The 15,765-nt window shown below is 35.8% G+C and overlaps 1 protein-coding gene across 1 annotated transcript in view; it reads left to right on the top strand.

The window, feature by feature from the left end:
- LOC134291447 (potassium channel subfamily K member 10-like) overlaps positions 1-15,765 on the top strand; it is a 370,248-nt gene that overhangs the window by 200,470 nt on the left and 154,013 nt on the right. Inside the window, exon 3 of the mRNA XM_062859186.1 lies at positions 6,678-6,907. The gene's annotated coding sequence lies outside the window, so the exon portion shown is untranslated. The remainder of the gene's footprint in view (positions 1-6,677; positions 6,908-15,765) is intronic.

The raw sequence follows: 15,765 nt of genomic DNA, 5'->3' as shown, positions 1-15,765 counted from the left end.
GAATATGTTGAATATTATCATTAAAAATTAAAAATAAAAATACAAATTCGAAAAAATAGTGTGAATTTCAAGGCCTAATATCTCACAAAGCGCAAAAAATCGCAACTTCAAATTTTCAGCAAATACGGAGCAATACTAGGTGAACATACTGCCAAAAATTTGGAGAGGTATTTTTTGGTGTTTTTGAGATAATTGCTTTATAGTAACAGTATAAATATAAGTAGTGCCAGCATGTAACTTTTTACTGTTACACATTAGAGAGTTTATGTATTCGAAAAAGTTGTTCATTTTGACTAAATAAACAACTATTTCTTAGACGTCAAAAATCCAGGGCCTACTGTTTTCGAGTTATTGCATATAAACTAAATAATATTGATAAAAAAAATACAATTAAATACCTTTTGATGCAGTAGTAGGGTATGTGTGCCATCAGTAATCTCACGCTCCCATATTCATCTTATTCGAAAACAAGCGATTACGGCACCGATTGATTCCGTTCTTTGTGTTTACATGGGTGCTCACTTCTAACAAAAAATACAAAAATAAGAAATAAAACAAACAGCGCTTCATTCCTTTGTTTTTCGTAGGATGATAATGGGAGCCACATGCTTAATAAGGGAACCAATACCCTATGAACTATTTTTATTATTATGACTTGCAAAAAATTAAAAGATATCTTGACCCATGCTGACAATAGTAAGCTGATATTTTCATGACTTACTATGTATCGTAAAAGTAAAAACAATAAAAAAATACTTCATACTATTGCATCAAAATGTGTTTTATTGTCATTTTTATCAATATTATCTAGTTTATATGCAATAATTCGAAAACAGTAGGCCGTGGAATTTTGACGTCTAAGAAATAGTTGTTTATTTAGTCAAAATGAACAACTTTTTCGAATACATAAACTCTCTAATGTGTAACAGTAAAAAGTTACATGCTGGCACTACTTATATTTATACTGTTACTAAAAAGCAATTATCTCAAAAACACCAAAAAATACCTCTCCAAATTTTTGGCAGTATGATCAACTAGTATTGCTCCGTATTTGCTGAAAATTTGAAGTTGCGATTTTTTTGCGCTTTGTGAGATATTAGGCCTTGAAATTCACACTATTTTTTCGAATTTGTATTTTTATTTTTTATTTTTAATGATAATATTCAACATATTCCCGTACAATGTGTTTGGTTTGACACATATGCATTAGGAAAAAAATAAAACTCACATGGTTTCTAGCAAAAATGTCTGTTTTTTCATTGATTGGTTTTTATTTTTTATATAACTCGAAAACAGTAGGCTGTGGATTTTTGACGTCTGAGAAAGAGTTGTTTATTTTGCAAAAATAAACAACTTTACCTAAGACGCCAAATCTCTAGGACGTAAAACAAAGAAGTTAGATGGTGGCGCCACTTATGCGGACGAGTTGCGAACTACTACGTTCACAGCAATAGATGCCCCTGCTAATGTCAAACAACTTTGTCGAAGACACCATGTGTCGCAAATGCTTCGTTTTAGAGTAATTAATTTTGTTCCGCTAGATTGCGATTCTGGCCCTTAGTGCATTGGAATAGAACTTCTATCGTTCCATAAACCAGTAGTTTAACTAAAAATTTACAATTCCGTCAGAGATTCTTTCAGGAATTTATCCAGGGATTTTTTAAGAAATTCTTCCAAGAATTCCTTCGGAGATTCCTCCAGAAATTTTTCAGGGATTCCTCCAGGAATTCCTTCAGAAATTCCTCCAGGAATTCCTTCAGCGATTCCTCCAGGAATTCCTTCAGGGATTAGTCCAGGAATTCCTTCGGGGATTCCTCCAGGAATTCCTTCAGGGATTCCTCCAGGAATCTCTTCAGGGATTCCTCCAGGAATTCCTCCAGGGATTCCTCATGGAATTCCTTCAGGGATTCCTCCAGGAATTCCTTCAGGGATTCCTCCAGGAATTCTTTCAGGGATTCCTCCAGGAATTCCTTCAGGGATTCCTCCAGGAATTCCTTCAGGGATTCCTCCAGGAATTCCTTCAGGGATTCCTCCAGGAATTCCTTCAGGGATTCCTCCAGGAATTCCTTCAGGGATTCCTCCAGGAATTCCTTCAGGGATTCCTCCAGGAATTCCTTCAGGGATTCCTCCAGGAATTCTCATAGGAATTCCTTCAGGGATTCCTCCAGGAATTCCTTCAGGGAATCCTCCAGGAATTCCTTCAGGGAATCCTCCAGGAATTCCTTCAGGGAATCCTCCAGGAATTCCTTCAGGGAATCCTCCAGGAATTCCTGCAGGGATTCCTCCAGGAATTCCTTCAGGGATTCTTCCACGAATTCCTTCAAGGATTCCTCCAGGAATTCCTTCAGGGATTCCTCCAGGAATTCCTTCAGGGATTCCTCCAGGAATTCCTTCAGGGATTCCTCCAGGAATTCCTTCAGGGATTCCTCCAGGAATTCCTTCAGGGATTCCTCCAGGAATTCCTTCAGGGATTCCTCCAGGAATTCCTTCAGGGATTCCTCCAGGAATTCCTTCAGGGAATCCTCCAGGAATTCCTTCAGGGAATCCTCCAGGAATTCCTTCAGGGATTCCTCTAGGAATTCCTTCAGGGATTCCTCCAGGAATTCCTTCAGGGATTCCTCCAGGAATTCCTTCAGGGATTCCTCCAGGAATTCCTTCAGGGATTCCTCCAGGAATTCCTTCAGGGATTTCTCCAGGAATTCCTTCAGGGATTCCTCCAGGAATTCCTTCAGGGATTCCTCCAGGAATTCCTTCAGGGATTCCTCCAGGAATTCCTTCAGGGATTCCTCCAGGAATTCCTTCAGGGATTCCTCCAGGAATTCCTTCAGGGATTCCTCCAGGAATTCCATCAGGGATTCCTCCAGGAATTCCTTCAGGGATTCCTCCAGGAATTCCTTCAGGGATTCCTCCAGGAATTCCTTCAGGGATTCCTCCAGGAATTCCTTCAGGGATTCCTCCAGGAATTCCTTCAGGGATTCCTCCAGGAATTCCTTCAGGGATTCCTCCAGGAATTCCTTCAGGGATTCCTCCAGGAATTCCTTCAGGGATTCCTCCAGGAATTCCTTCAGGGATTCCCCCACGAATTCCTTCAAGGATTCCTCCACGAATTCCTTCAGGGATTCCTCCAGGAATTCCTTCAGGGATTCCTCCAGGAATTCCTTCAGGGATTCCTCCAGGAATTCCTTCAGGGATTCCTCCAGGAATTCCTTCAGGGATTCCTCCAGGAATTCCTTCAGGGATCCCTCCAGGAATTCCTTCAGGGATTCCTCCAGGAATTCCTTCAGGGATTCCTCCAGGAATTCCTTCAGGGATTCCTCCAGGAATTCCTTCAGGGATTCCTCCAGGAATTCCTTCAGGGATTAGTCCAGGAATTCCTTCAGGGATTCCTCTAGGAATTCCTTCAGGGATTCCTCTGGGAATTCCTTCAGAGATTCCTATAGGAATTCCTTCAGGGATTCCTCTAGGAATTCCTTCAGGGATTCCTCTAGGAATTCCTTCAGGGATTCCTCTAGGAATTCCTTCAGGGATTCCTCTAGGAATTCCTTCAGGGATTCCTCTAGGAATTCCTTCAGGGATTCCTCTAGGAATTCCTTCAGGGATTCCTCTAGGAATTCCTTCAGGGATTCCTCTAGGAATTCCTTCAGGGATTCCTCTAGGAATTCCTTCAGGGATTCCTCTAGGAATTCCTTCAGGAATTCCTCTAGGAATTCCTTCAGGGATTCCTCTAGTAATTCCTTCAGGGAATCCTCTAGGAATTCCTTCAGGGATTCCTCTAGCAATTTTTTCAAGGATTCCTCTAGGAATTCCTTCAAGGATTCCTCTAGCGATTCCTCCAAGAACACCTTCAGGGATTCCTCTAGGAATTCCTTCAGGGATTCCTCTAGGAATTTCTTCAGGGATTCCTCCAGGAATACCTTCACAGATTCCTTCAGGCATTCCTTCAGGGATTCCTCCAGGAATTTCTTCAGGGATTCATCCAGGAATTCCTTCAGGGATTGCTCCAGGAATTCCTTCAGGGATTCATCCAGGTATTCCTTCAGGGATCCCTCCAGGAATTCCTTCAGGGATTCCTCCAGGAATTCCTTCAGGGATTCCTCTAGGAATTCCTTCAGGAATTCCTTTAGGAATTCCTTCAGGGATTCGTCTAGGAATTCCTTCAGGGATTCCTCTAGGAATTCCTTCAGGGATTCCTCTAGGAATTCCTTCAGGGATTCCTCTAGGAATTCCTTCAGGGATTCCTCTAGGAATTCCTTCAGGGATTCCTCTAGGAATTCCTTCAGGGATTCCTCTAGGAATTCCTTCAGGGATTCCTCTAGGAATTCCTTCAGGGATTCCTCTAGGAACTCCTTCAGGGATTCCCCTAGGAATTCCTTCAGAGATTTCTCTGGGAATTCCTTCAGTGATTCCTCTAGGAATTCCTGCAGGGATTCCTCTAGGAATTCCTTCAGGGATTCCTCTAGAAATTCCTTCAGGGACTTCTCTAGGAATTCCTTCAGGGATTCCTCTAGCGATTCCTCCAAGAACACCTTCAGGGATTCCTCTAGGAATTCCTTCAGGGATTCCTCTAGGAATTTCTTCAGGGATTCCTCCAGGAATACCTTCACAGATTCTTCCAGGAATTCCTTCAGGGATTCCTCCAGGAATTTCTTCAGGGGTTCATCCAGAATTTCCTTCAGGGATTGCTCCAGGAATTCCTTCAGGGATTCCTCCAGGAATTCCTTCGGGGATTCCTCCAGGAATACCTTCAGGGTTTCCTCCAGGAATTCCTTCAGGGTTACCTCTAGGAATTCCTTCAGAGATTCCTCCAGGGATTCCTCCAGGGATTCATTCAAGGATTCCTCTAGGAATTCCTTCAGGGATTCCTCTAGGAATTCTTTCATGGATTCCTCTAGGAATTCCTTCAGGGATTCCTCCACGAATACCTTCAGGGATTCCTCCACGAATACCTTCAGGGATTCCTCCAGGAATACCTTCAGGAATTCCTCCAGGAATTCCTTCAGGGACTCCACCATGAATTCCTTCAGGGATTCCTCCAGATATACATTCAGGGATTCCTTCAAAAATGTTCAATATGTTAAAAAAACTAAAAAAAATCAAAAACCAAAATTCGCAAAATTGCGAATTGAAAAGAGCCTCCTACCAAAACTTCACAGTTAAAATCGATTTTTGATGATGGAAAATAATAATTAGATTCTCTGATTTTCTCAGCGAAATATATTCATATGATTCTGAAAATTCTCACAGGTTTTCAGGACTGCCCAATCATCTAGCATATATTTTGAAAAATAAAACAATAATTAGTTAGCAATTTTACTTTCATTTAAACTCATTACAAAAATCCTAAATGACTTTCAGAAATTCCTGGCTTAAAGTAACATTGAAAATTACATGCTCCATCGCTTTGGAAATATATTCAAATAATTGCAGGGATTCTGATTCTGGAAAATTACCCTCTCTCTCTCTCTAAGCTAGAATTTAATGATACAACCCTTAGTATTCCAATCACTCCAAATCAGCTGGGGTTTACAGAGAGAATCTTGGAACTTGCATCTCAGAGCAGACAGTATTACACAAGCTCTCAGTATTTGGCAGTCTATGTATCACATTAGTGCAAAGTTTACCAGCAAGACAACTTATGAAACAGCTGTTGTGGTCACTGTTCTGAATGTGAGCAAAATAATAACTGAAATGGCATCCTATCAATGGCATTGTAATTGGTTAATTGCAAAACAATACCCGAGGATAAAAAAAAAAACACGTTACTCGATACAGCAATCAACATCGCCACCTGTACAATGCGGTCCATAACTTATCGACTCACACCAACTCCCGCATGCATTCGAGTGTAGCAAACATTCCTGCTGCCAAGCGGTTCTTGGCATGTTTGGAAGCAAAACAAAGTCACCACCAAACCTACCGCCCACGCAACGCCCATTCTCGCACCGATATGCGATGAATGCGTGAAAACGACCGGTTCGAAAAATGAGTCATTGTCGTCGCTTTGCTTTTTGGGGCCAGGTTGGTATGATAAAGCATTCCAGATCCCTTCTGGCACCGCAAGTACGATCAACATAAACTGTCCGAAAATACCTGAACAGAGAGAGCAATTTCACAAATCTACAAAGTGAAAAAGTTAAAATCCATTTTTTCTCACCTTTCATTTTTCCACATCGCCCCACCATCAATATGCACAGTGGGCAATGTAATCGAAAAAAAAAATGATGTGTGTGTCTGGATTTGATTTCCGTATCGGTTCAGGATCTTATCGTAATGGATTCCTTGAGCAAAGCGCCTTTTCTACCTACTACACAATATACGAATGTAAATGGTCAGTTAGTAGAGAAGACTTTGAGTTAATAATGGAAATCTATATGGAACACAAAGGATTTGGGAGCAAAAGATTTATAAGGGCGCAGTGTCTCTACAAAACAAAAGAATCACAATTCCAATCAACACAATTTCCCCGAACATTATCCCACTATGCCAAACCAAGCTGTGGAATCGTGGTCTCATTGCGACCAATGGGGCTTTTTATGAGGGAAAAGGATCAGAGGTTGTGCGGTCGACCATCCTTTTAGCCCATCGTCTTACACTGGCACCGGTCTCCGAATATATCACCATAAATCATTTTTTCTCAATGGCTTTTCCTTTCTTTTTTCTCCCCGTTTCGCTTCCAGATTCATCTCGGATTTGGAAAAGGATAGGACCTTATACCTTACCGGCACCCGTAATCGCGTTCATCACCTCTCTCGGTCCCACTCCGTTTGCTCCACAGGGGCACCGACCGGCGGCGAAGAGGAAACCGGCGGAAAAGCTACGGAGGCATTAATTCCCAGCGCAAAGGATTATACCAATTGAAAGTCAGAAAAGCGACGGAAGCGTAAGCATCCGAAACTGTTTCCAAAAGGTAAGAAGCCGTGTAATGATTCGTTTTATGGGGGAACGTTTTCGGCACTTAGTCTGTCACTTTTGGGAAATTATGGCACTAGTGGCCCACATGCACGTGTGCACAAATGGCTGGAGACCGGGAATGATGTGTGCTGCAGTCGAGAATATCATTTGCTTATTAAATTAAATGTGCAGAGATGTGCCCAATTTAACTTGGTAGTACAGTAGCGTTCATTCATTTTTTTAACTATAGTTTAGCTAAGCTTAACTTACACTGTCTACCATATGGTTGCGTCTCTGTGATTTAACAGTGCCAATGACAAGGCAAGCTACTCAATGTAAATTTCTAAATTGCCATACAAATATATTTCAAGAGCTTCTCCAGGAGTATTTGAAGAAACTGATCTCATTTTTTTCTCAACACTTATTATTAACCTTCCGTAACTCGCGCGGTTGACTACCTGCGTCAGCACCACACTAATGCAGAGTACAAAAAGCGAGATTTTTCCAACGTGTTGTACAAAATACAACAGCGCGATCGCTCGAGGGTTAAATGCTTTTGAAATATCAACTATAGGTTTTGAAAGATATTATGTCTATATTCTTGAAAAAATCACTAAGATAAGCGAATAGATCTTGATTAACTCTTATGTGGCTGACAGGGTACCCGAGTCAGGTATCAGTAGGGAATACCCGGGTACCCAGCGCCCATTTAACCCATATTCGCCCAGCGTCCTATTTATAGGACAGATGCCCCGAACGCCCAGCGTCCTATAAATAGGACAGTCCTTTTGATATGAATATCTCCAGAATTATGCAAAATTTTAGAATACTTTCTTTAGAGAAGATGTTCTCCACACCCATACCTTGCTCCTAATGAACAATATAGTTTATGACTGGTTCACTAGGTGGCGTAAACGATGCTGCAAACAATACATATTTTCACGATCTATGAGCTTCATTTCCAATGCGAAGTAAAAAAATTATTTCCCTGGAATCTTGACAATGGGTAATAACTTATAGTTCATTTCTTTGTCAGAGTTGTTAATCAATATATACAAAAGTCGATGCATGTATGATTGTATGTTTATTTGCTTGTATGTTTATATTTTGGAATGTTTGTCTATTTGTATGTCTATATGTATGTACGTATGTGTATATGTATGCCGGAACATAGGCATAACTCTGAAATGCGTCATGAAATTTTAATCAAAATTGGTATACACATTCCTTAGGATGTGGAGGTGGTAGTAGGGGTATTGAAATTCAAGATGGCGGCTTAGGTTCCAAGATGGCGGTCAAAACTCCAGAATATATGCTTTTTAACGACAATGCTGCTTCGGATACTATGTAATATGGGATGCTGGGTCATTAGGCCGAAGGTCATTAGGCCGAAGGTCATTAGGCCAAATGGTCATTAGGCCGAATGGTCATCAGGACGAATTGAAAGTTAGCCGTTGTTTTTACCTTTTCCAACAATTTTGGCCAAAACCTAGTTTAACAATGAAACTAGAAAGAATAGCCTATGTTTTAAAGAAGGAAAAATTTTTGAATTGAATATCAGCAGTTTCAGCGCCAAAAACTATTTTAGCAATGATACTAGAAAGAACAGCCTATATTTAAAAGAAGGAAAAAATCATGGGTAAAATATCAGTAGATTCAGCATCAATAAAGTATCTTCGTGCATGTCCATCTAGCTGGCAGGACACTTTTCATAAAATCAAAAATAAAGACCGTTAAGTGAGTGTACCAAGTGCGTACCATAGCGTACCTAACGGGATTTTGAGCGTACCTGACGAATTCATAGAAAACAGGTGTCCTGCTGGATAGATGGTGGTTTTTTCGAAAATCTCCATGAATCTTTCCGAAGCTAAGGTTTTCTGCATGTACCAACAGCGTACCTTCCGAATCTGACCTCCTTTTTTAACGTACCTCAAAATTTCCCATACTTTCTTACATAAAACTTTTCAAATTACATTATATGTTTAATAAAACAGCTTCATTGCATTCCTTGTAAAATTCTAGGTATGTTTGACCTAAAAAAGTTTATACTTAAGTTCAAATTTGACTAATTTATGGCAAAAAACGTATTTTTAATAGGTTTAAGCAATATACTTGATAAACTCCTGAAAGTATGCTAACCATGTATAATTGCAAATAAAAACCTAAATGTATGCAACAGAAAAAAAAAACACAAAAACAGCTCTAACAGATAACTGACTGAATATAACATAACATATTGATTGAACTAATACAAAATAATATAAAAAGAAAATAATACGAAAATAAATAATTTCGTTGAAAATTTCTCGCAAGTAATAAAAATCTCACTTAACTGATATTATTTCATCCCGACATCATTGTTAGATGTATAAAATATGTTTTGCAAGTATTCACATTCAACGTACCTCGAAAATAATTGACTTAGTTGAACTAATTCGTGTTATATAAGAGAATAAGTGAAAATTATGCTTCTTCGGAGAAATCTGTTAGGTACGTTGCATAAATCTCACTGAATTGGTAATAATTCGACTTGGTATTATTGTTGGATATTTAAAATATGTTTTACAAGTATTCACATTCAACGTACCTCGAAAATAGTTCACTTAGTTGAACTAATTCGTGTTATATAAGAGAATAAGAGAAAATTATGCTTCTTCAGAGAAATCTGTTAGGTACGTTGCATAAATCTCACTGAATTGTTAATAACTCGACTTGGTATTATTGTTCGATGTATAAAATATGTTTTACAAGTATTCACATTCAACGTACCTCGAAAATAATTGACTTAGTTGAACTAATTCGTGTTATATAAGAGAATAAGAGAAAATTATGCTTCTTCAGAGAAATCTGTTAGGTACGTTGCATAAATCTCACTGAATTGTTAATAACTCGACTTGGTATTATTGTTCGATGTATAAAATATGTTTTACAAGTATTCACATTCAACGTACCTCGAAAATAATTGACTTAGTTGAACTAATTCGTGTTATATAAGAGAATAAGTGAAAATTATGCTTCTTCGGAGAAATCTGTTAGGTACGTTGCATAAATCTCACTGAATTGGTAATAATTCGACTTGGTATTATTGTTGGATATTTGAAATATGTTTTACAAGTATTCACATTCAACGTACCTCGAAAATAGTTCACTTAGTTGAACTAATTCGTGTTATATAAGAGAATAAGAGAAAATTATGCTTCTTCAGAGAAATCTGTTAGGTACGTTGCATAAATCTTACTGAATTGTTAATAACTCGACTTGGTATTATTGTTGGATGTATAAAATATGTTTTTTGTTTCTTCAAAGAAATCTGTTAGGTACGTTGCATAAATCTTACTGAATTGTTAATAACTCGACTTGATATTATTGTTGGATGTATAAAATATGTTTCACAAGTATTCACATTCAACGTACCTCGAAAATAATTGACATAGTTGAACTAATTCGTGTTATATAAGAGAATAAGAGAAAATAATGCTTCTTCAGAGAAATCTGTTAGGTACGTTGCGTAAATCTTACTGAATTGTTAATAACTCGACTTGGTATTATTGTTGGATGTATAAAATATGTTTTGCAAGTATTTACATTCAACGTACCTCGAAAATAATTGACTTAGTTGAACTAATTCGTGTTATATAAGAGAATAAGTCAAAATTATGCTTCTTCGGAGAAATCTGTTAGGTACGTTGCATAAATCTCACTGAATTGTTAATAACTCGACTTGGTATTATTGTTGGATGTATAAAATATGTTTTACAAGTATTCACATTCAACGTACCTCGAAAAAATTTGACTTAGTTGAACTAATTCGTGTTATATAAGAGAATAAGTGAAAATTATGCTTCTTCGGAGAAATCTGTTAGGTACGTTGCATAAATCTCACTGAATTGGTAATAATTCGACTTGGTATTATTGTTGGATATTTAAAATATGTTTTACAAGTATTCACATTCAACGTACCTCGAAAATAGTTCACTTAGTTGAACTAATTCGTGTTATATAAGAGAATAAGAGAAAATTATGCTTCTTCAGAGAAATCTGTTAGGTACGTTGCATAAATCTCACTGAATTGTTAATAACTCGACTTGGTATTATTGTTCGATGTATAAAATATGTTTTACAAGTATTCACATTCAACGTACCTCGAAAATAATTGACTTAGTTGAACTAATTCGTGTTATATAAGAGAATAAGAGAAAATTATGCTTCTTCAGAGAAATCTGTTAGGTACGTTGCATAAATCTCACTGAATTGTTAATAACTCGACTTGGTATTATTGTTCGATGTATAAAATATGTTTTACAAGTATTCACATTCAACGTACCTCGAAAATAATTGACTTAGTTGAACTAATTCGTGTTATATAAGAGAATAAGTGAAAATTATGCTTCTTCGGAGAAATCTGTTAGGTACGTTGCATAAATCTCACTGAATTGGTAATAATTCGACTTGGTATTATTGTTGGATATTTGAAATATGTTTTACAAGTATTCACATTCAACGTACCTCGAAAATAGTTCACTTAGTTGAACTAATTCGTGTTATATAAGAGAATAAGAGAAAATTATGCTTCTTCAGAGAAATCTGTTAGGTACGTTGCATAAATCTTACTGAATTGTTAATAACTCGACTTGGTATTATTGTTGGATGTATAAAATATGTTTTTTGTTTCTTCAAAGAAATCTGTTAGGTACGTTGCATAAATCTTACTGAATTGTTAATAACTCGACTTGATATTATTGTTGGATGTATAAAATATGTTTCACAAGTATTCACATTCAACGTACCTCGAAAATAATTGACATAGTTGAACTAATTCGTGTTATATAAGAGAATAAGAGAAAATAATGCTTCTTCAGAGAAATCTGTTAGGTACGTTGCGTAAATCTTACTGAATTGTTAATAACTCGACTTGGTATTATTGTTGGATGTATAAAATATGTTTTGCAAGTATTTACATTCAACGTACCTCGAAAATAATTGACTTAGTTGAACTAATTCGTGTTATATAAGAGAATAAGTCAAAATTATGCTTCTTCGGAGAAATCTGTTAGGTACGTTGCATAAATCTCACTGAATTGTTAATAACTCGACTTGGTATTATTGTTGGATGTATAAAATATGTTTTACAAGTATTCACATTCAACGTACCTCGAAAAAATTTGACTTAGTTGAACTAATTCGTGTTATATAAGAGAATAAGTGAAAATTATGCTTCTTCAAAGAAATCTGTTAGGTACGTTGCATAAATCTTACTGGATTGTTAATAACTCGACTTGGTATTATTGTTGGATGTATAAAATATGTTTAACAATTATCCACATTCAACGTACCTCGAAAATAATTGACTTAGTTGAACTAATTGTCGTTATATAAGAGAATAAGACCCCCGGATGAGCTGCAGTGAAACCTTTGGTCCAGTCCTCACCCTATCCATCCCTCAAAATGTGACCTTCTAACCTCGAGCTGCCACGAGTACCCTGGCCTCCTCCCATCATTAACAAACATGATTGAAAAGTTATTATCTTGAACATAGTATATTATTAAGTGCAAAAAGGGATCTTCGGCTCCGTATAGCGTTATACGCGATTGAGCCTCAAATAAATTAACTAGATAAAAAAAATACGAGAATAAGAGAAAATTATGCTTCTTCAAAGACATCTGTTAGGTACGTTGCATAAATCTTACTGAATTGTTAATAACTCGACTTGATATTATTGTTGGATGTATAAAATATGTTTCACAAGTATTCACATTCAACGTACCTCGAAAATAGTTCACTTAGTTGAACTAATTCGTGTTATATAAGAGAATAACAGAAAATAATGCTTCTTCAGAGAAATCTGTTAGGTACGTTGCATAAATCTTACTGAATTGTTAATAACTCGACTTGGTATTATTGTTGGATGTATAAAATATGTTTTGCAAGTATTCACATTCAACGTACCTCGAAAATAATTGACTTAGTTGAACTAATTCGTGTTATATAAGAGAATAAGTGAAAATTATGCTTCTTCAAAGAAATCTGTTAGGTACGTTGCATAAATCTTACTGAATTGTTAATAACTCGACTTGATTTTATTATTGGATGTATAAAATATGTTTCACAAGTATTCACATTCAACGTACCTCGAAAATAGTTCACTTAGTTGAACTAATTCGTGTTATATAAGAGAATAAGAGAAAATTATGCTTCTTCAGAGAAATCTGTTAGGTACGTTGCATAAATCCTACTGAATTGTTAATAACTCGACTTGATATTATTGTTGGATGTATGAATAATGTTTCACAAGTATTCACATACAACGTACCTTGAAAAAAATTGACTTAGTTGAACTAATTCGTGTTATATAAGAGAATAAGAGAAAATTATGCTTCTTCAAAGCAATCTGTTAGGTACGTTGCATAAATCTTACTGAATTGTTAATAACTCGACTTGATATTATTGTTGGATGTATAAAATATGTTTCACAAGTATTCACATTCAACGTACCTCGAAAATAATTGACTTAGTTGAACTAATTCGTGTTATATAAGAGAATAAGAGAAAATAATGCTTCTTCAGAGAAATCTGTTAGGTACGTTGCATAAATCTTACTGAATTGTTAATAACTCGACTTGGTATTATTGTTGGATGTATAAAATATGTTTTGCAAGTATTTACATTCATCGTACCTCGAAAATAATTGACTTAGTTGAACTAATTCGTGTTATATAAGAGAATAAGTGAAAATTATGCTTCTTCGGAGAAATCTGTTAGGTACGTTGCATAAATCTCACTGAATTGTTAATAACTCGACTTGGTATTATTGTTGGATGTATAAAATATGTTTTACAAGTATTCACATTCAACGTTCCTCGAAAAAATTTGACTTAGTTGAACTAATTCGTGTTATATAAGAGAATAAGTGAACATTATGCTTCCTCAAAGAAATCTGTTAGGTACGTTGCATAAATCTTACTGAATTGTTAATAACTCGACTTGGTATTATTGTTGGATGTATAAAATATGTTTCACAAGTATTCACATTCAACGTACCTCGGAAATAGTTCACTTAGTTGAACTAATTTGTGTTATATAAGAGAATAAGTGATAATTATGCTTCTTCAGAGAAATCTGTTAGGTACGTTGCATAAATCTTACTGAATTGTTAATAACTCGACTTGGTATTATTGTTGGATGTATAAAATATGTTTCACAAGTATTCACATTCAACGTACCTCGAAAATAGTTCACTTAGTTGAACTAATTCGTGTTATATAAGAGAATAAGAGAAAATTATGCTTCTTCAGAGAAATCTGTTAGGTACGTTGCATAAATCTTTCTGAATTGTTAATAACTCGACTTGGTATTATTGTTGGATGTATAAAATATGTTTTACAAGTATTCGCATTCAACGTACCAACGAACCAACGTACCAATTTTATAACTCGACTTGATATTATTGTTGGATGTATAAAATATGTTTCACAAGTATTCACATTCAACGTACCTCGAAAATAATTGACTTAGTTGAACTAATTCGTGTTATATAAGAGAATAAGAGAAAATTATGCTTCTTCAGAGAAATCTGTTAGGTACGTTGCATAAATCTTACTGAATTGTTAATAACTCGACTTGATATTATTGTTGGATGTCTAAAATATGTTTCACAAGTATTCACATTCAACGTACCTCGAAAATAATTGACTTAGTTGAACTAATTCGTTTTATATAAGAGAATAAGAGAAAATTATGCTTCTTCAGAGAAATCTGTTAGGTACGTTGCATAAATCTTTCTGAATTGTTAATAACTCGACTTGGTATTATTGTTGGATGTATAAAATATGTTTTACAAGTATTCGCATTCAACGTACCAACGAACCAACGTACCAATTTTGATGAGATTTATTTATGCAACGTTCCTAACAGATTTCTTTGAAGAAGCATAATTTTCTCTTATTCTCTTATATAACACGAATTAGTTCAACTAAGTCAAATTTCTCGAGGTACGTTGAATGTGAATACTTTTAAAACATATTTTATACATCCAACAATAATACCAAGTCGAGTTATTAACAATTCAGTAAGATTTATGCAACGTTCCTAACAGATTTTTTTAAAGAAGCATAATTTTCACTTATTCTCTTATATAACACGAATTAGTTCAACTAAGTGAATTATTTTCGAGGAACGTTCAATGTGAATTCTTGTAAAACATATTTTATACATTCAACAATAATACCAAGTCGAGTTATTAACAATTCAGTAAGATTTATGCAACGTACCTAACAGATTTCTTTGAAGAAGCATAATTTTCACTTATTCTCTTATACAGGGTGTTAGGTTAATGAGTGCAAACTTTTTAAAGGGTGATAGAGGACCATAAATGGTGAAAAAAATTGTTTTACGCATATGGTCAAATCTCAACCGTTACGTAGTTATTGAACTCCCCATGTTTTTGACTCTTATTGCCTTAACTGGCTATAACTTTAAAATGGTCAAACTTATCGCAATTTTTTTACCCTTATTCGAAAGATTATTGAATTTTCTATCAAATGGCATCTTTGAATCGATTGGTTTAGTTAAATAACTAAGTTTTCTAGAGCAAAATAGCTAAAAATAGCGTGTTTTAGTTTGTTTTTGTCAATTATCTTTGAAACATGCGTAATAAATTAAAATTCTTTCTTCGGCAAAATCGTGGCCCCTATTCCACTCTACAATTCGTTCTTTGACACCAAACTTCTAACTCTTATCGTTTTCTTGCAATTTTGATTTAAATGTGCGGCACAGTGCGGAAAAAGGTGCTTACCATGACGATTTCAAATTTATGGTCTTAAATGCGACGTTTAAATCAAAATTGAAAGAAAACGATAAGAGATAGAAGTTTGATG

This window comes from Aedes albopictus, chromosome 3 (genome assembly GCF_035046485.1).
Source record: "Aedes albopictus strain Foshan chromosome 3, AalbF5, whole genome shotgun sequence".
NCBI lineage: Eukaryota > Metazoa > Arthropoda > Insecta > Diptera > Culicidae > Aedes > Aedes albopictus.
The sequence above is the reverse complement of the archived record's forward strand: the minus strand, read 5'-3'. Positions and strand labels throughout refer to the sequence as shown.